At 47.9% G+C, this 20,438-nt stretch overlaps 1 protein-coding gene across 8 annotated transcripts in view; it reads right to left on the minus strand.

Annotated features, from left to right (window-relative positions):
- GPR156 (G protein-coupled receptor 156) overlaps positions 1–9,028 on the minus strand; it is a 53,571-nt gene extending 44,543 nt beyond the window's left edge. For 4 of the 8 annotated variants that reach the window (XR_008451614.1, XM_054076217.1, XM_054076198.1 and 1 more), the window contains exons 1-2: positions 8,948–9,028; positions 452–630 (exon numbers count right to left, since the gene is read on the minus strand). The gene's annotated coding sequence lies outside the window, so the exon portion shown is untranslated. Of the gene's footprint in view, positions 1–451; positions 631–8,044; positions 8,178–8,947 lie in introns of all 8 variants that reach the window. The other 4 variants (XM_054076242.1, XM_054076209.1, XM_054076223.1 and 1 more) reach the window with 4 other exon arrangements.
- Positions 9,029–20,438: the final 11,410 nt, after the last annotated feature.

A 20,438-nucleotide genomic window follows, 5' to 3' on the forward strand; every position in this document is an offset into this window, starting at 1 on the left:
CCGTGCCTGACCAGTGCTCCATCCTTCCCTACCGCTATCCCCAACACATAGAAGCATATAGAATCAGAATGGTTTGTGTTGGAAAGGACCTTAAAGATCATCTGTTCCACCTCCCCTGCCACAAGCAGGGACACCTTCCACTAGACCAGGTTGCTCAAAGCCCCATCCAACCCAGCTATGAACACTTCCGCAGATGGAGCATTCACAGCTTCTCTAGGCAACCTGTTCCAGTACCACATGTTGATCCCCTCTCCTCAGGAAGTCCTTTCTTTGGAATAAATCCCATTCTTACACAAGTTAAGAAAGAGTAAATTAAAATGAAGCACGGTCACCAGGACCTGGTCTGAAACTTGCTGTTCTTCATTGCAGATAATCAGGCTTCAAACACCAGAAAAGCTACAGACATCATTTTCAGCTTGTGTAAACTGATTTTCAGCTTTAGAGAACTTACTTACGAGTCCCAGCCTGAAAACATCAGGGTCAGTGAGCCACTTGTCCAAAATTAGCAGAGCCACCTCTGAAGCAACAACCACAATTCTCTCACTGGTAGAAGCCCCAACGTACAGTGGGTCTGGATGCTGTTCTGCCTGTGCCAAGACTGCCCGCAGCACAAGATCAGATCGCAGTGTCCTACAAACATATGACACATTAGTCAGACTTATGATTTTACACACGTTAGTGTTTTCTTTTCAATAGCACTGGTTGCAAGCCAGTTCCATCAAGCCTCCCTCTTTCTCTAGCTTGTAGCAAACCATGGTGGTGTCTTCCCCACAGCAGGCCCATTCTCTGGAGGTTTCCATGCCCTTCATCGTTCAGGCTGAGTGACAGGACAAGGGGTATGGCTGCAGGAGACATCCTGCTGCTGCAGTGAATGCCAGGGATTGCAACAACGGTAGAAGGTCACTGGAGAGGAGGAAACAGGCTCCAGCTGAACAGTTCAGGGATAACGCTGGTAAATCAGACAGCTCATGGAAGGGCTGCATGCAGTGCCTGGGGATGCGGGTAGGAGAAAGGTACTGAACCTTCGGTGCTAAGAAGATTTACCAGCAAGTGCTGCCCAGTTTCCCAAAGGGCTTGACTTCTTATGTGTTTCAGGACAAAGGGTCTCCCTATAAGCACCTGTAACTCCTTGTAACCTCCTATTATGTCAGAGGGGAAGCCCACCTGCCACATGGACCACCTCCAAGGCTTGCATGAGGCCAACAGGCACTACAATGGCTTACAAACAGAGATATTTTCACAAGTAGACTCAAACCTCCATCTCCAGCCTCCATCTTCCTGGGAAGCCACCCTTTGGCAGACAGCAGTAGCCCCTTGGTGTCTCCCCAGCCCCCACCCCACTATTCCAAAAACAGCTCCCACGTAATGTTGATAACAAGCCAAGGCCAATTAACACTCATCAGTATGCAACAAAGCAAGCACTAGTGTGGTTGTTGCCGAAAGGCAACAGGCATTTCCAGATAGCTCCTGCACCTCCTGAGAGCCAGCAGGAATGCTGCTCCATGGCCTGGAGAGCATCCGAGGGGGACTGGTGCTGCAGGGGCCACTGTCCTTCAGGGTGAGGTTGGGCGATAGTTGCCGGGAGGGACAGACAGCAACACAGGTAAGAAAACACATCCTTAAAATGTGAGAACCTATTCAGGGCAGAAAGTTGTAGAGGTCTGGGGGGATGGTTGGGGTTCTTTTAAGGCCAAAATGCCAAGTAATTCTGGTGGATTGCTTCTGGAGCGGAATCACAGAATGGTTTGTATTGGAAGGGACTTTCAAAGAGCACAGAATAGTTTGGATTGGAAGGAACCTTTAAAGGCCATCTAGTCCAAACCCCTTGCAATGAGCAACTTGGCCAGGTTGCTCAGAGAACAGGGGTTCAACCTAACTTCGAATGTTTTCAGGGATGAGGCATCTACCAGCAGTCTAGGCCACTTGTTCCACTGTTTCACCACCCTCGCTGTAAAAGATTTTCTCCTAAACTTCCAAACTTCTCCTCTTTTAGTTTAAAGCCATTACCCCTTGTCCTGTTGCTACAGGCCCTGCTAAAATGTCCCCATCTTTCTTATAAGCCCCCTTCAAGTACTGAAAGGCCACAGTAAGGTCCCCCTGGAGCCTTCTCTTCTCCAGGCTGAACCCCAACTCTCTCAGCCTTTCTTCCTAGCAGAGGTGCTCCAGCCCTCTGATCATTTTTGTGGTCTTCTCCAGGCCTATTCCAATAGGTCCATGTTCTTTCTGTGCTGAGGACTTCAGAACTGAACACAGGACACCAGAACGGAGCAGAGGGGTGGAATTACTTCCCTCGACCTTCCGGCCATGCTCCTTTTGATGCAGCCCAGGACACAGATGGCTTTCAGGGCTGTGAGCACACATTACCTGCTCATATCCAGCTTCTCATCCAGCCGCACCTACAAGTCCTCCTTTGCAGGGCTGCTCTCAATCCCCTCATCACCCAAGAGGAGCCATTTCTCATTTTTTCCCTTTGTCAGAAACATTAGGTTCCTGTTTGGTTAATTTCAGCAGAAAATTCAGCTTTTAGAAAGAGCAAGGGAAAGGCTGAAAGCATTAACACCTCCTTGTGCTCCTGTTAGCCTGAACACGAACAGAGGGAAAAGGGAAGCCAGAGAGTGATACCAACTATAAGTGGAATATACTGTCATCTGATTTTCAAACAACACAAGGCAACACAACAAGAGCTGTTTCCAACAGCCCACATGCCCCATGGAAGCAGTCAAAGCACCAGGTGAAGTAAAACCCTTGCTCAGCCCGCTGGCTCTCCTTGCCTTGTTCTCCCCCTTCCTTCCTGTGGTCTCTGTGGTAGTATATGTGCTGGCTGGTTGGGTCATACTGGCTAGGCTTTGGGCATGGCTGAGCATATGGGACATGATCCAACAAGCCTGAAGCTGACAGGAAACAAGTGACTGGACCACGTGAAAAGTATTGACACTGTTGTCTTCTAATGTAAAAAGGAAGCACTGACTATTAAGACTGATATCCAGATAAAAGCAGTTTGCGATCATCCCAGTGGCTGATCTTCAGGCCTGGAAAACTTGTTTCTTTAGATTCTTCAACTTCCAAGATTACTTATCTACTGTGCTGAGCATTGTATAACACACAAATATCCCTCAAAAAAGATGCAGCTACTAACATCTAAAAGCACATCTTGACTCTCTCAAAGTTTCTTCTTCCCTTCAAAGCCTTGCTTTTGAAAAAGCAGGGAAAAAAAAAAAACCTTAAAGAAGCTGAGAAATTGATGCAGCGTGTATGGGCCCAGAGCAGGCAGAATGAACATTTCACCCCAACCAGTTCCTTTTGATCTAGCGTTGAAAGAGAAACTTCTTCCCAAAGAACAAGGCTATGTCAAGGCTCAGTGAATCAAAAAGTGGAAAACTGAAGACGTCAAATCAGAGAAAACAGAAGAATTGCCTTCAGAAATGTGCCAGTTTTCCTAAGCCCTGCAATCCTGTCCAGTCATATCAGCCCTAACACAGAAATTGTACATCTACACCTCTGCAAGGGAAGAACAGGGCACACCTGGAAAAGCACATCTGTTGGGAAGAACCTCTTGGGAAGATGACTGTGGGGCCAGCTGCAACTCAGTTTTTCTGCATGCCAGAGAGACAGAGAAGAACAACCAGGGGTGTGGGAGAGTGGGAAAGGAGCAATATGCAGAGAGCAAAGTCACTCTTGTTGACTCAAGAGAGGAGTAGAAGGACCTTGGCTCACCCATGGCAGGTCTATGCTGCTACTACGACTGCTGACAGGAGATGGAAGTCTGCTGGTGGGAACCAGCCGCAGCTAGACAGGATGCCAGGGCCACACACTTAAAATGCCAAGTTGTCTGGATAACTGTTCCGGTGAGATGAACAATATGAGATGGGGTTTTGCAATTCAGAAAATGCTGGTGCTTCTCAGACAGGCTCTAGCTTTTCTTTCTGTTCTTCTCGTCCAACAAGATCACTTCTTGTTTGGCCTGAGAAACCTGCAATATTGCCAATCTCAAGGCAATCAAAAAAATCACAGGTTGGCTTAATGCAATGCCCCCAGTGGAGGTAATTAAAGCACACAAATATCCAAAGCTTATTTTTAATTTATATTTAAAACTTCAGCATGTAAGTTTTCACAGTTTCTCCTGCAATCGGAAAAGAAAAAACAATGAAAGCCAAGAAACTCAGCTCATCACATAATCCTAAAATCTAGGATACAAAGCCTCAGTCCCCAGGAACAGAGCAGAGCTGCAAAGCAATCACTCTACTTCTCAGGGACCATGCTATGCCCTTGCTCCATTCTCTTCCCATCTCTGGGATTTCCAGAGGCACCTCCAGGCCTCTCAGATTTCTCTGTCCCTGGCAGACAGATAGCTCACTATTGTGCCACCACGTCGTGTCACAGGCCCAAATGGGGTCACATTCCCACCCAAGGAGTGTCCCCTACTCTGTGACCCATGTCCAAGGCATGGGTGATAACCAACAGGAGGTGCAGGACTTCACTGCACGCAAAGGCAGGACATGCAAGACAAGAACAGGCTCCCCAGGGACACGGTGGATTCACCATCCCTGGAGGTGTTTAAAAAGCGTGTAGATGTGGCACTTTGGGACATGGTTTAGTAGGCATGGTAGTATTGTGTTAATGGTTGGACTTGATGATCTTAGAGATCTTTTACAACCTTAACCATTCTATGACTCTAAGGTGTATCACTCCCCATGGAGCTCACCAGGCAACTCCGAAACCTGAAATTTCACATTGACTGAAGCTAGCTGCAATTCTGAAGTATGCTACTCATTTCTGATAGCATATCCCAAGATCATTTCTTAACTCCAACCTCACCGATCACCTCAATGCTGCATGTCTGTCCACTGTAGGTCCCTCAGCTCAGGCTGGCACTTTTAGCTCTGTGCCTGGTCTTTTTAACTTTTTGAATGCAAGTTAAATACCCACCTGGCTCTTTCACTTCTCTGGCTTATGTTTCGAATTTAAAGAAACCTCTGTGCAAAAAAACTCCTGACTTTTTTGAACCACCTCACAGTCCTGCAAGGAGCCAACTCACCAATCACCCACCCACTAAGGAGCTGATAAGGCTTTTAACTCTCTAACCTTAATTGCTATACAATAAGCATGCAACAAAGATAGACAAACAGCCTTTTAGAATGGAGATGCCCAAAGGAAGGAAAATCTGGCAGGAAATACCAAGAGCCCGGGAGGAACATGCCACAGACCAGACTTACATGACCAGAGCTGATGGGGAGGTGAGCCGAATGCCTGAAGCTGCTGCTGAGAAATCCTGTGCCATGCAAAGACCGCAGCCCTCCCACATGCCTGCCTGTGGCAGTGGCCAAGCCACACATGGACCAAATGAGTGTAAGCCTCCAGGTTTCTGCTTCTTCCTCCCTGAAGTGGCTGGGCGCCCAAAGGTTGGGACGCCATCACCCATTGTGCTGAGCTTATCCCAGCTTGCACCAGCCACAGTGGGAAAAGCCAGAAACCCCTCAGAAAGCACTTTCCTGACAAATTTAAGTGATGCCATTGGTACCCTCAGGTGGAAGTCCACCTTTCTGCAGTGAATGTGTGAGGTGGTGGGATCTCTGCTGCAAGACAGCAGTGTCACTACTCAGGCTAAGTGAGCACAGTTGCCCCACCAGAAACGGGGCAAGGGACATGCCCAACACACAGCTCTGAAAAGATGAGGTGCTGCTCCACAACCCTTTCCCATATCCAAGCCTCTGCACCCTGGCTAGAGGTTGCGGAGCGTAATGCCCCAGCAGCCACGCAGAGTTTTACCACTTTGGGCAAAATCTTGGGGTTTCATTACTCCATAACAATTTCATCAATCATTTAATCCATTAGTGGGGGACCACACCTGTAGGTGCTGTCCTGCCTCCATGGGGCAACCTCCCCATTTGTCCCTAAACCCCATACCAGGAAGGCCCCCAGCCCAAGCACTGGCCATCCAGTTAATGACCCAAAAGTGGGGCAGCAGGGGCTGTCCCTCCAAAAACACATGTCCATTTCCATGCTGAATCACATCTTTACCAGAAACAGCCCCAGCTGGCTGCAGGGCCAGACTGTGTAGTCACCATGCCCTGTGCCCACAGAAACACGGCTCCTGCACACCAGGCTGCCTGGCACACACAAGGAGAAGAAACGTTGGAGGTGTAAAAAATTCCCCAAGCATCTGCTTCTTATTTTGCCATACCTCTGTCCTGGTTAGTTACTGCAGGGCAAGCAGCGAGCCCTTGTCTGCGCGGCTAAATCCCTGTCCCACGGAGGCTGGCACTTTATCACAGGACAAGGATACTGCAGGACATCCCATTGTGGCTGTGTGATGTTGCACTTCCTCATTGGGACAGCAACTTGAGACAGGGTGACAGCATCTCAGGCACAGCATCATCAGGTCTCAATGCTCAGAGCCTGTCCATCCACACTGTCTATGTGGTCCCTTTCTGCTTCCCTCTGGCCACAGACACAGCCACTCTCAAAAAACTGCCTTTTCCTAGGTCATGCCTATCAAATGCCACTGCTTCCCGCTCTGTGTGGTGCCCAGATGCTCTGCTCTGAAGCATGGCTCAGACTTGAGATCTGCTGGCAGCTCCAACATCCCTCGCACTACAAGCTCCCTCTGCCTTCAGGGTGTTTGCACCAGCCTGATGAACTGCAACGGGCTAAACAGCTTTAAAGGAAAGGGTAGCCTGCATTTTTTTTTCCTCTCTTAACTGTACCTTCTTTAGAGTTCCACCATGAATAAAAAAGCCTAATGATATAGCATTTTGATCTACAAGAGAGATCTACCTTGTGGTTGAGGTGTGTATGACTTCATTAAGAAGCAGAGGCTCACCCCCACTGAAGCGGTTTGCTGCCGAGTTCTCAAATGCAGACCATGAAAGGCCACAAAGGGGATATTTTCATAAAGTCACATTTCAGGTCGAGCCTATGCCTTCAAGAGTTCCCTGTTTCACAAGCTGGCAGGCAGACACAGCTCATGCAATCAGACACCAGCCCCTCGCAGCCTCCACAGCACCAGCCTGTGTTTTCACAAGCAGGGCTAGGATGGCTGGGTTGCAAAGCCTGAGAGCAGCAAGCACGGGGACAGCTGCTAACCCTAACAAGGTCAGCATCTTTTTAATTTCTTTTTTTTTTCCCCTGTTAAATTTGGAGGATTTTGGAGATCAAGTGACTGTCCCCAAAAGAGGAGGCAGCTCTTTCGCCTTGCCCCTGCCAACCAAACAGCAGGGAATATTCCCCCAGAACTCAGATTTCCCTCGAGGCTCTGAAAGCCAGAGATGTCCATGGCTCATCTATGTCACCCCCCAGGTACTCAGGCTGCCAGGATGTGTTCAGTGGTTCCTCCCTCAGGCTTCTCGCCTCTTTGCTGGGCAAAGCAACCGCCCCTCAAGGAATAGGGACACATCAAGGTTTCCATGAGGTCCGCTGGCCACAGCTCTCTGCAGATGGCTTGCTAAGGTGTTGAGAGATGCTCCAGAATTGCAGGTGCAACCAAATCCGGTTAAAAAGTGCTACTTGTTAACTGCGCAAGCACAGTGGTCTGCAACAAGAGAGGAGCACACAATGCCCCTGCACCAGGCAGGCAAATGATGCGGCAGATACATCAAGGATGCATAAGAAATGCCAGCTGCAACTCAACACTGACAGCTCCTGGTTACCAGGGATCCAGTTTCCTTGGCCTCCTCTCTGCACCTCTCAGGCTGCAGAGCATCTGTGGGCCAGCGGAAAATCCAGGTCTGGGTGAGAGCTCCATGAGCTGCTCTTCTCAAGACATGCCCAAGGCCTGAGGTGCTGAATGATGCTCAACTCCAGCAGCTGAGGAGAAGCAAATGCACTGGATCCTGGAATGCTTCCTGAGAGGCTCTCACCCCTTGCAAGGAGGGGCAGGACCACGGATCCAGAACTAAAGGGGCACACACAGGTCCCTCTCTCTCAGTGTCCCCCAAGAAGACAAGTTGCACCGTGGGGATGGTTGCAATCTTTCCACCCTCCAAATCAAACCCTGCGACATGTGCAGCTTGCCTAGCTAGCAGCAGCTTTGTTAGAATAAACTAACCTGTGCCACAACTTCACATCTTTGTGGTAGAAAACAACCGCCTTGCAGGATGCAAAGTGCCGGCAGGCTCCTGCTCCCACAGCCTCCTTCTGCAGTGCTGCTTGGAGTGCTCAGGACAGTGTTTTCCAGACAGCTACAAAACACCGGCACACGTCCAGCACCGCTTTGAGCTCAGGGCTGCACTCTGGGTGCCACCAAGCTAAGGAGGAGCGTTCCATGACCAAAACACTACACCAAACCCGGCCTACCGGCCACCACCACCCACCTGCCACAGAGTGGGATACCTTGGGGTGCTGCTATGTTTTCCCTCCGGCAACCGCCAGCCCAGCCCCAATGCTTTGCTGATGTGAGGGTCTCACAGGGCTGCTCCCACGGCACTGAAAGTGGGGAAGGGGGCACAGGGAGCACCCACAGCACTGAAAGCTGGGAAGGGGGCACGGGGAGCACGCATGGCAGAGAAGGGGGGATGGGGAGCATCCACAGTGCTTACAGCGGGGAAGGGGGCACAGGAAGAACCCATGGCAGGGAAGTCGGCATGGAGAGCACCCGCAGTGGGGAAGGGGGCCCAGGGAGCACCCACAGCAGGGAAGGAGGAATGGGGAGCAACCACGGTCTTTACGGGGGAGAAAGGGGGGATGGGGAGAACCCGCAGCGGGGAAGAGGGCACAGGGAGAACCTGCAGCGGGGAAGGGGGAATGGGGAGAATCCACAGCAGGGAAGAGGGCACGGGGAGAACCCACGGCAGGGAAGGGGTCACGGGGAACGAAATGCTCCAAAGCAAAGAGCACCCTAGCAGAAAAGCAACTCGGAAGGCAAAGAGCACCCCTCCTCTCAGCCTCGTCGCTCTGTCCCCCCATCTCCCGCTGCCCTCCCCCCCTCAAATCGCCCGCACCCCCGACCCACCTGCGGGCACGGCGCGGGGTGCGAACCGGCAGGGCTGGCGGCAGAGCGGCGGGGTGCGCCGTCCCCGGGCCGGGATTGGGCGGGACGGGGCGGGGAGAAGCCTCCCCCGGCCGGGATGGGGCGGGGAGCGGCTGCCCCGCCGTCCGGGAAGCTCCGCAGCCGCTGCTGCCCCGCACACCGCCCGGGGCGGGGGGATCGGGGGGCGCGGCCTGCCCGCCTGCCCCGCGGCCCCCGGAGCCTCCAGCCGGAGCGAGGGGTGAAAGAGATGGGGAAAACTCCCTCCGAACGGGATAAGAGGTGTCAGCCATGGGGAAAACCCTTCTGACCCGGGACGAGACTTGTCAGCAATAGGGAAAACTCTGACCTGGGACAAGATTTGGCAGTCATAGGGAAAATTCCCTCTGACCCAGGACAAGGTGTCAGGGATAGCGAAAATTCCCTCTGAACCAGGACAAGACTTATCAGCGATAGGAAAAAAATCCTTCTAAGCTGTGACAAAACTTGTCAGCAATAGGGAAAAACGCAGGGGCCAGGGCTGTGCTGGCAGCGTTGGACCCTGCTTCAAGCCAACGCCTTCTTCCCCAAGTTGGAATTGCACCTGCTTCTTAGAAAAGCAGTCATATCCCTTCCCAAAAACATCCCCCATGCCTGAACCAAGGAGAGTGGTGACCTCCCTCCCTTCCCAAAAACACCTGCTGTGCCAGACCCAGGGACAGCAGGGCTCCCAGCATAGCCCACCACCCCTCTGACCCCGTCTGACCTGTCCCGTTAGTCCCACAGTCCACCTCTCTGCCCCATGGCCGTGCCCGTCTCCTCTGCCTGCAGCGCTGCTGAAGACGAGAACACAGCCTGGCCAGCAATAAGTCATCTCACTGGGGCCCTGCCTGCAGCTGAGGCAGCACAAAAACCCCACGTCTTGTGGCAAAACCAGCCAGAGAAGGTGAGTAAAGGTGAGAGCGGCCAGCCTGCGCTCTGTGACCTGCTTGTGCAGCCCCTTGGCTAGTGGTAGCCAACATGACTACTGCAATAGGTATGTCTACGTGAGCAACACTCAGTGTCATGTGGACAGGCTCACGGCTTCTCTTGGCGTCTTCGTGCTGACCGTTTCCTTCCCCTGCCTCCTACAGCCCTCATGGCCTCATTAACTTCTTGCTCCTTCCCCACCAGACATCCACTCAATTTTAATGGATTTTCTTCCCCAGCTCTGAAAGCCAAAAGCTCTGTTCCAGCACCAAAGTTCCTCTCCTAGCCTGCAGCAAAGTGCCAGGTGCTGCCTGAAAGGGTTGTTAGCAGAAAGGCATAAAGCTGTGCAGCTTTTCTCTCTTTATACTCTTCTGTTTATTTCATTACCCAACTCTGCCAGGCCTTGGCATGAACAGTGCTTATTTTTCACTCCTGCCCATTCTCAGACCTGCAGAGCCGTGAACCAGATGCAGCCTTGGTCCAAACAGAAACAGAGAGGTTCATGCAGTCCCGTTAGGCACTCTGTGCCACGTGGCACTGTCATAAACACACAGACCCACTAGTTCTCCAGCCTGATGAAAGCATGGAGTTTGTGGCCATAGGTTCTGGCAGCAGCTCCCACCCCCTTTTACTAGATTTGACTGACATCTTAGATGAGAACCTGGGGAAGCTGCAGTACAGTCACTTTACTCCCTTTTCCCATCATTTTCTGAGAGGAAATGGAGGGATGTGCCCTTCCTCGGGGATTCCAACATACCGTTCTCTGTAAAGCATTTTCCAGCCTGGGCACTGATGGGTGATGACAGCAGATGTGTAAGGGGTCAGTCCTGGAGCTGATGGTAGGGCTGAGGGTCATGTCTGGAGCAGGTGAAGGAGCATGGAGCTTTCTTACTGTCACTTTCAAAGGAGAATTCAAAAGCCTCAAAAGACCAAGGTCCAGCCTTGGCAGACACTGGTCTGAAAGCTGGAGGCGCTGACATGGATTAATTCTGTATTTTAGCAGTGAAAGCAGCACCTCAACTTGTAGAGGCACAGAGCATCTGCAACTCATAGTGGCAGTGAAGAAGGTCCCTCAGAACTCAATACCTCTTGAAATTCAATCTCATTTAAAACATGCAAGTTTTTAAACTGGACTTACCAACCTGGTTCTGCTTCTGTAAAACAAAGATCATAATCCAAAACATATCACAGTGGGGAAAGAAGCAGTTCACACAGAAACAGGAGCTAAAGTGCCTTGTTTCTGGTTCCTCCCAATGCTAACAGAAAGTGCTTGTTGTCCCACTGACTCATACTTATTACTAAGCTCCCTGTAAAGAGTGATAACAAGAAACTACCACTCTGTGCATGCTTCGGTTTTCTCCTAGGTTTAGGCTCTCTAAGAAAAAAAAAAAATAAAAAAAAAATAAAAGCTCTGGGGGTATTGACATTTCTGCAGCAATTGCTCATGTGTCACCTCACCCAGCAGAAGTGGGATCGCAGCCTTATCCTGGTAAGCTCTGCAGCCATCTGAGGGCTGGTGTGACTCTCTGATGGTCACTCAGCTTTGTTGAACAGCACACGGCTGCAGTCAGGACATAAGGAACACTGGGAAAACACATGGGTGTTTTGTCTGGAGGCAGGAAAGTATGTCCTGCGTTACAGGTACACACCAAGGAAGGATTCATGCAGGTGGACAGGGAGGAACAGTAGTCCAAAAAGGCACAAGTGAGGGCAGAAAGCCTACAGTTAAGGTGAATTGTGTTATTATCTCTGCAGGGATGAAGGCTCCTTCATCCCAAAGGACATTGCCGTGCCTAGAGAGCAGTGAGTAACCCCACGTTGCAAACGCATTGTCCCATGCTGGGGTATAGCTGGAGCCCAGCAGCAGGATGGCTCTGCCCAAGTCCAGGTCCAAGGAAAGGAAAGCAAAAGTGGAACTCAGTTGAAATTGCCACAGGAGACAGGATGTGTTTTTTTCCTGCTGTTTTCTATGGCTCAATCCCTACTCTTTTTAAATACCTTGTCAAAATGTGAGACTGCAGAGATACCTGGGAGGGTTCAGTGCCCATCACAAAACTGCCTGATAGGAAGAATAAACCATCAGCTTGCAATTCAACAGGAAGAATAAATCATCAGCTGAGAGCTCCTCTGACTCCTCATTCACCCTTCCTCCCTGCGCGGAGCTATGTATGTGTTACACCCATGGGATTCAATTTATTCAACAATGATATTATATTTACTGCAAGTATACTATCAAAAAACGTGGGCCTTGAGAAGATTTTTGTGGAATAAGACCCCTACTCACCAGTCATTGGCAGTAACACCTCTCTTCTGGGGTCTGGCAAGTAGCAGGGTTTCAGCCCATTTAACACATGTGCATTGTCCGTCCTCAAGAGTTCACATTCAACCAGAGTGTCACACAGTACAACACCAAAACTATTTTAACTTTTTTACAGCTTCTGGTCATCTGGTGAATTCATATTAAGCAACTCACCAGACAGATTTCACTAAACTTGTCTAAGTTTTCTTCAAGATGAATTGCAACTTGTAGTTTCTTCAATTCGAGGAATATCAGCCTCTTTGAAAATCCAAATTCCTATGTGACCACCTACAATTGTTCTGACTTTGCTCACATTGACTGTGATCAGGCAACTCACTGCTGGTAGCTCAACCACATATTCTTCTTTACCCATGACTGTGAAATCTGAAAGGGAGACAGCGTGTACTGGATGGATGCATCCTATACTAGGCAATTACCATCCAGCACACTCGGAAACTCTCATGAGACTTAGCTGTGGCCTGCAGGCAATCTCCACAGATACATCCTAGAATTAAGTTCTCTATGCAAATATAGTTTTCTTTTCACACATTGCAAATAAACCTGTAGAGAGACATACGTCCTGGGCCTTGTTTGTTGAGGAAGTCAGTTATACAAACAGCTATGCACAGAGTACTCCCTCTTAGGCTTTACTAATTACCACGTTGGTCTACATACAGTCTGCTTCAAGTTACTCCTCCATTCTAAAACGGGTAATGTTTCCATTAGCATAAAGCACCACCCTTATCTCTTTCTCTCGCTATCTCCTTTCTCAGTCTGCAGTAGCCAGCAGGTACAATATCTCTGTCAAAAAAAGCATCTGGCCTGGCTTAGCCAATACCAGTTTCATCCAATTTATTCTTATAAGTGAGACTTATCTCACTTTTCTCTCTTGCTAACAAAATTTCTTATTCAGGAATTTAAATAACTGTTTTCTTCATTTCACATACCCGCTTAGCCTATGGTCCCTTTGGCTTAAATTGTTGAAGCTTCTGCCCATTTGAGGATTCTCTTTGCAGGTTTAGTTGAAAACATCCTGTCTTTTTTTCAGACCATGAGGCTGGCTGCTAGGCTTTGCTTTAGACAGTCATCCCATAGCACCACTCCATACTCATGGACCAGGGCTGAGTTGCCCCACGCAACACAGCCTCTCAGCAAACACCAGCCATTACTCTGACCTCCAGAGCTTCTGTCCTCCTCTCCACCCCACAGGAATAGGATCTTTGAAGTGACCACTTGGGCTTTCTTCTTTTCTGATGCTCCTGAAATCTTGAATAACATCTTGTTTCCCACACCATCCTGTTGGCTTTGTGATTCTTTCTAAAGAGCCTCTTCTTACCTCCTTTATATTCTCCTTAAAGGAAGCTGCTCATTGTAATTCCTTGCCTTGTTAAGGCAACCAGGGACATGTGTGGACCACTCTTGCAAATTGAGTCAAAAAGCTGCACTTGGGGAGGTTCCCCACTGCTTGATCTATTCCTCTCAACACATCCTGGAAAACTGTCCATTCAGTTGGTCAAGTCTCTGCCAGGAGAATTTAGGTGCAGCTGAGGATAGATGTATGGACCTCATCACATCCTCTTTCAAAGTTATTTTCTATGCTTCCATGAGCTGCTTTAGGATGATTTTGTAACTCACTCCTGACACAGAAAATTACCCGGCCAGTTGGTGCTGCTCTATCCAGGACAAGGAATAAAATCCTTTCTTTTTACCACATGGTCCCACATCTTCCTAGATTTGAAATAATTTCTCACAAAGATGATCTTACAAGCCTTGTATGATCGATGTGGACCTCACTGTTGCTTGGTGGACAAGCCAAAATCTTAGAAGTGACCCAGGTGAAAACAGGAATAGGAAAAATGTGGAGAACCAAAGGAATCTGAGGAAAAACTTCAGCAATAGTGTTGAAGAAAAGTGCCTTCTAAGGGCAGGAGGCCCACATCCTCTTATAAACAAAAGGTATGGCACTTAGAAAACATCTAAGGCAGGAACATCAGCTCCAGTGTGGTTTCCATGATGCTCAGAACTGAAGCTCACTCCCACCAGTGGAAACTGGTTTGTTAGCAACACACTAATCATCTCGCCTCTCTCTTATGCAAAATAAAACTAATCCAAAATCCACCTGAAAGGGAGTCAGAAAGTCACAGAAGGCTTGGACCTGAGACAGGACCTCCTTCGAGCCACTGCTTGGCTAGTTCCCCATAGGAATGGGCTGGTGCTCACTGACGGTAGAAAGGCTGCTGTACTTGAACTCTCTCTGGTCCTTCCTGCACCAGCCCATAGGTAGAAAGATGGGGTGTTAAAAACTCCATGAAGACTTTCTGAACCCTGCCAGTAGTAACACTGGATGTGGATCAGCCTGCCTGCGGGTGGGGAAAGGTGGTTGGATCTGCCATGAGAGCAGGGTGGCTGGATGGAACATAAATCTTCTGTCAGATGTGGGAGAGAGGTTGCCAGCATTTTGTAAGTTGGTTTCCCACACGCTTTCTAATTATTTTTTTTTTTTTGAGATGGCATCAAGAAGAAAACATAAGGTTATGAATTAGGTGCCATGCCAAGGAAAAGGGAGCCAGAGTAGGGTTTCTGAGAAAGCAGCAGACTGACCATCCACCACAATGTGTAGCCAGTGTGTAAGGGAATCGAGAGAGGCTGTGACCAAGGTTTCTCATGGAGGAGGCACCAAGGCACCTCTCTGGTTCTGGCAAACAGGGGTATTCATAAAGATTTGGTCCCAGGACTCTAAGACATACAACTGCCTCGTCTTTGATGAGATCCTCTCCAACCAGTTAGGACCATTCCCATTTTTAGAGTAATATCCTAAGGGAACAAGACTTATTCAGTACATGTTTGTCCAACATCCATTCTTCACCAACAATTTTTAAACCACCTAGCAAATTGCAACAAATTTAATAGTGAGCTGGGATTCTCAAAGCTATCAGGTTTCTGCGATTGCCAGTGGCTGGTCAGAGGAGAGAGAAACCTGGTGAATCATTCCTTCTCCCACTTCCACGTAGGGAAGGAACAGCTTTTATTAGACATCAGCAAATCCCTCTCACAGGGAGGGGATCAGGCAGGCAGAATCACACCTTATAAAAAACTAGAGGGTCTGCTGGTGTTAAGACTGAGGCCCTCCCCAATGATGTTTTTTCTTTACCATAACATTGAAAATGAGTAAAAAACAATAAATCACATGGTTTTCTGCTTGTTGCTTTTTCTACTTGTGTTTTTCCTTGGAAATTTGGGTTTTATCGGTCCCCATTCTTGGTGAATGAATGACTACCGTCATTCAAGGTTAGATGGCGCTTCAGTGAAGGTCCATGCCATGTGTACCACCCCAACACTTTGGAGTGACTGTGGTGAACAGAGCTCCTGAAGGACTAGCCAGGGTTCGCCCAAGCTTGAGTGCATGCTGACACAGGATAGCAGGAGTTTAACTAATTTTAGTTAAGTGACTGGTCATGCCCAATGCAGCAAATAATCCTGCCCACTCTTTCCTGTCATCCCAAGTCTCAGTAGAGGATTTTTATTAAAGGCTTAACATGACCTGGAACCCAGGGGAAGCATTCAGCCTCTTTGATGCTAATCTCAACCATCAAACCTTTTAAGGTTCACTTAGTGCTACCAGCAACACCCAACCCCAGCAGTGATTAGTGGTCTTCTGGGAGGTATCACAGCCTCTCAGGATTTGACAGGGAAACAATAAAGTCTCCAGTAGAGCTGAGTTTCAGCTGTTCCCATCTGCTAAATAACAGGTGGTAAATGATAGTTTCCTTCAATTGTAGCAGTTTGTGACTACTCATGGAGTCATATAATGATCTCACCTCAGTCATTCACCATGTTCCTTCTTCTACCTGGCACTGTGAAGATGTTTTTCTTTCTAACAATAGAGAATAAAAACAAAAACAAACCCCTTTCTATTCATGCAGATCTAATGCACATCCAATGCACAAAAGAAGCATTCCTTGTTTCTGGCTCTAGCTGCCACATCTGAAGTATTTTCCTTATAAGAGTTGGAAAGACAGGCCACCTCCTTCCTTTCAAGGTGGCTCCTTGTCACAGTGGGCATCTAAGACTTCTCTCCCAGGGTGCTAAGTGTTCTGCTGTCAGGCAAGGACTGCTTATCCCTTTTTTCAGATCCTCACAGTCACAGAAAACCCTTGCCTATTGCAGTCCTTAGAGACAAAGACCAAGCCTGTGGTCTGAATCTGAGGCTAGCAACCATGTGGAGCAGATGGTGTTGGTGGCAGATATCCACCATGCAGTGTTTGCTCCTGAGGCTGGTGGGACGTTGTCAAGCAAGGAGGTTCCCACATCTGTCAGAGCTAGTTCTTGGATGAATGGACGATCCTGGAGCAGAGACCAGCAGGCTGTGTCCTTACCCATCCCCATGGGTACAGCTATGGCATGCTGGGGGTCAGCGGTGGAAGGAGGTGTTTCTGGGCTTACTTGGAGGCAGAAGAGGATGCAAGTAAAGACAGAAGGAAGAAAGGCCTCCAACCACTTGCACAAACACTGTGGAAAAGTGCACAGTGGGAATTCTTGGCAGAACAGGTGTATGTGTTGTCTGCCAGAGAAGGGACTGCAATGTGAGGAATGGAAGGGAACAGGAGTACGATGGGGTCATGGAAAAATCCTTATTCAAGAGAGAGAACCATGAGAGAAGAACAGGGTGCTGCATGGAGGCAAATGGGAGTAAAAAATAGGCCAGTAAGTCTGAAAAGATGAATCAATCTTCTAAATCAATGCGAAGCCTCGACTTTCACAAGGACAAGGCTGTTGACATCAAAGGCAGAATAGGTTATGAGAAACAGTCAGGAGACGGAAGTTACCATCATCCACATTTTGATATCTGTAATATCAAAAATAATTTAATAATCTTGAATCCAAGAAAGGAAATGGGGCACGTGGGAAGGTAAAAAGAGGACTAGTATTTCTGAAGGAACTGACACATGTGCCAGGCAGCAAATATCTTTAAGAAATCTGCCAAGTCAGGAGAAGACCAGTATGTCCCAAGAGCAGCAAATGCAGAGGTGGTGAGTAGCATGGAGAGGGAAAGGCAGCTGAAGGGAGTGTTGCTGCAGAGTTCCTCCATGCCCAGGGTATAATATTCACTTATGGCACCAACACGAGGTGTTGGACTTACATGGTGGGTAGGACAAGCACATCCTACAGAAAGAATATGTTGAGCTATAGGACTTGAGTAATAGTAGCTGAATGACATTAAACACTGTGGGTTGTGAGGTGCACGCTTTAAGATAAGTCACAATGCCACTGGAAGCTAGAAGTATGTCAGCTGAAGGGAACAGAGGAAGCAGAGCAGGAACAGAAGGATTGATGACTGTGACACAACAAGGCACATGCAAGCCTGGCTTGCAAGGAACCAGTTGTTTCTTACTCTTTGAGAAGCCAGCACAGATAAATTTTCAAAGAAAATTTTTTCTTGTTTTCTGTTGTTTCAAATGCGGCTTTGCAGCAGCTTTCATTGGATACACAACACCCTATTTAACAACTGCTTAAGTACACCTTATTCTTGATGTGGAGAACTTGGATCAATGCCCATTTTACACCTAAAATGCAAATCATGTGATAGATTTTTCCATGGCCTTTAAGGTTATTTTGAGTCAAGGACGTGCTCGTCAAAAATCATAGATCTCTAGTACAGAACTTTCAACTAACCTTTGAAGCACTTTGATAAATAAGCTTAGCACTTTGTTGCCACCAAGAAACTCAAAGCAGTGACTGCACATTGCTTTACCACAACATTTAGAATCTGAGATGGGAAAATGTTTTACAACCCACAACAGTTCTTGCCTGCCATCATTTAAAAGCACTATAATCACAGACTTCATAGAACGACACACACCAGCCCTGACACTGTGAACTTCTTAGTCTCTCTGAAGGCTTTGAAAGCGATTAATTGTGGGCTGCTTTAAAAATAAAAGAAGCAAACCTTTCTTTTCTTAAAAAAAAAAAAAAGGCTTTGAAAAAGTTTATGACTAGATGTTTACCAATGAAATTTGCATAGAGAAGACACTTATTACAGGATAAAAGATCATGAAGACAAGACATTTGTCAGCTTTTTTTTCCCCTGGAGAATTATGAAAAATGTTCACGACAAAAGCAACAGGACTTTCAGGTTTGAAAAGGTTGTTTCTGTAAACTGAAGGGGAGGAGAGGAGAAGGCAAACTAATTGCTGAAATGGTTGGACTTCTGTAGAAAACCCAACAGTCAGGTGGACATCTCTCATATCTGGGATGTTCAGGCATGTTTCTATGAGGAGAAAACATGAGCAACGGAGGAATTTTTTTATCACTCCAACCAGGAGTGCCAGCAATGACGCCCTCTCATAAAACACCAACTCAGGTTCTACAATGATTTAGTTAAACCCAAGGGTGTATCACCCTTCTGAGAAGAAGGCTTGGGAAAACACATTATCCTGGCACTTAGAGAAGTAGCAAAAGATGACCAGAACAGTCTTTTCAAACACTATTTGAGCCTTTCTGTCACCAGGCTGTTACCGTGGGCTTCAGAAACTAATGCACTGCATGAACAAAGTTACCACAAAACCATACCCACCTCTTATGGTTGTCTGGACCAGGACTATGACTGTTAGTTGTCTGGAGAGCCTTTGGAAAGGTGAAAAGGTTTTCCACTGATGACAAGCCAACCATCATCTTAAGGATTTGCTGGGTCATGATAATCACAAACCTTCTCACTATCCCAGATATTACTAGAGGATTAATCTGTCAGCTCATTAATCAGTGTGACATAACTACTTGTAAGGCATGTTTCCACATTTCCAACTTGCTGCTTTTTCCACAAATGTGGATGTAAAGTTTGTTACCTTTACACGTGATAAAGTACATTCTGCTTCTATCCATAGGCCCTCTATTACACCACTATTGCTATTTAAGAAATGTCAGACCAGAGCAGATATGCCTCATTTTATCATGTCAAAGTACCATTAGGCTTCACCTTTGAAAGTTGAGGACAATGCTATGATGGTTTTAAAATAGCATCTGGTGAGATCCATGAGGCACTTGTGATGTACAGGATGGTATAGAAGCCATATTCCATAAATGTGATGAAAAGCTACAGCTTGCCTGAAAAGGGACTGGAGTTCAAAAAATTCCATTAAAGATGATGTTCTCACTCATCTATGACAGTAGCCACCTCCTACTCTTTGTCCCCTGTGACAAATGGCACAGATCACCTCCTCATGTTGTGCTTTTCCAGAACACCACAGAGTTGTTGGAAGGTGTTCTCTGTGTGGAAACCCCTAGTACTGGGTTTGAAGGATTATCCTGGGGTCTACATACCTTCAACCATAAGCAGAACCCCCACCAAACTTAGGTAACCAGTAGTGTGACACAGCAGTGTCACCCATTTTCAATATGCTCAAAGGCAGTCACCTTGGAGGGGCAGATCCGTGACTGTGGGAGCAGAGCCCCTATGACAAGGAAGGATCCAGAAGGATGTAGCCACCTGACAACCTCTTTTTTTTTCCAAGAGAAACGTCCTTCTGTGTGCTCAGCTGCATAATTCCTAAGCCTGGGAAGCACCTCACATAAGCTTCTCCGGTTTTCATGTGTGCTGCTCAGCCAGGGCTGTGCCTCCCCCAGCCCACACAGGGATGCGTGCTTTTACCATCCTTGCTAGCCGCCTAGCCAGCCCTCAGGAGAGCTTGTTTCTGGGTCAACTGCCCATACCATCAGCAGTAATTGCAGTAACTCCCCTTCTCCTTGCACATTGCATTTTTCCATGCTGTTGATGGAAAACAAACCCCACTAATCCCTTACTGTGCAAACGGCATTGCGTGGACGCATTTACATGCAACTGGTGCAGGTAAACAAGCACAAGCTCCAGCTCCTCCTTGCTGTGGGAACACGCTGGCCCTGGGAGACGCCCTGCCTGCCTTTGCCCTCTTTCCTAGGGGGATATTCACTAGCCACAATCCCCCGCTTGAAGTGAAGAACACAGGAGCAGGAATACATCCCATCAAGGCTTTGCTGGTCACTACTAATGTAGGCCAAATATATAGCAACTAAGCAGAGCAGACACATACTTCTAAACTCCACATGAATAGCGTAAGGTGCCCACAAAACCTTTATCAAGAGATGGAGAAGTGAAGGAGATGCTCCTGGATGTCTCAACAGCAGTTTTCCTCCTTGTGGCCCACAGTCATGGAGACCTCAGAGTTCAGGGATGAAAATACCTGCTGCCATGACAAG

Source organism: Cuculus canorus, chromosome 1, assembly GCF_017976375.1.
Source record: "Cuculus canorus isolate bCucCan1 chromosome 1, bCucCan1.pri, whole genome shotgun sequence".
NCBI classification, from domain to species: domain Eukaryota; kingdom Metazoa; phylum Chordata; class Aves; order Cuculiformes; family Cuculidae; genus Cuculus; species Cuculus canorus.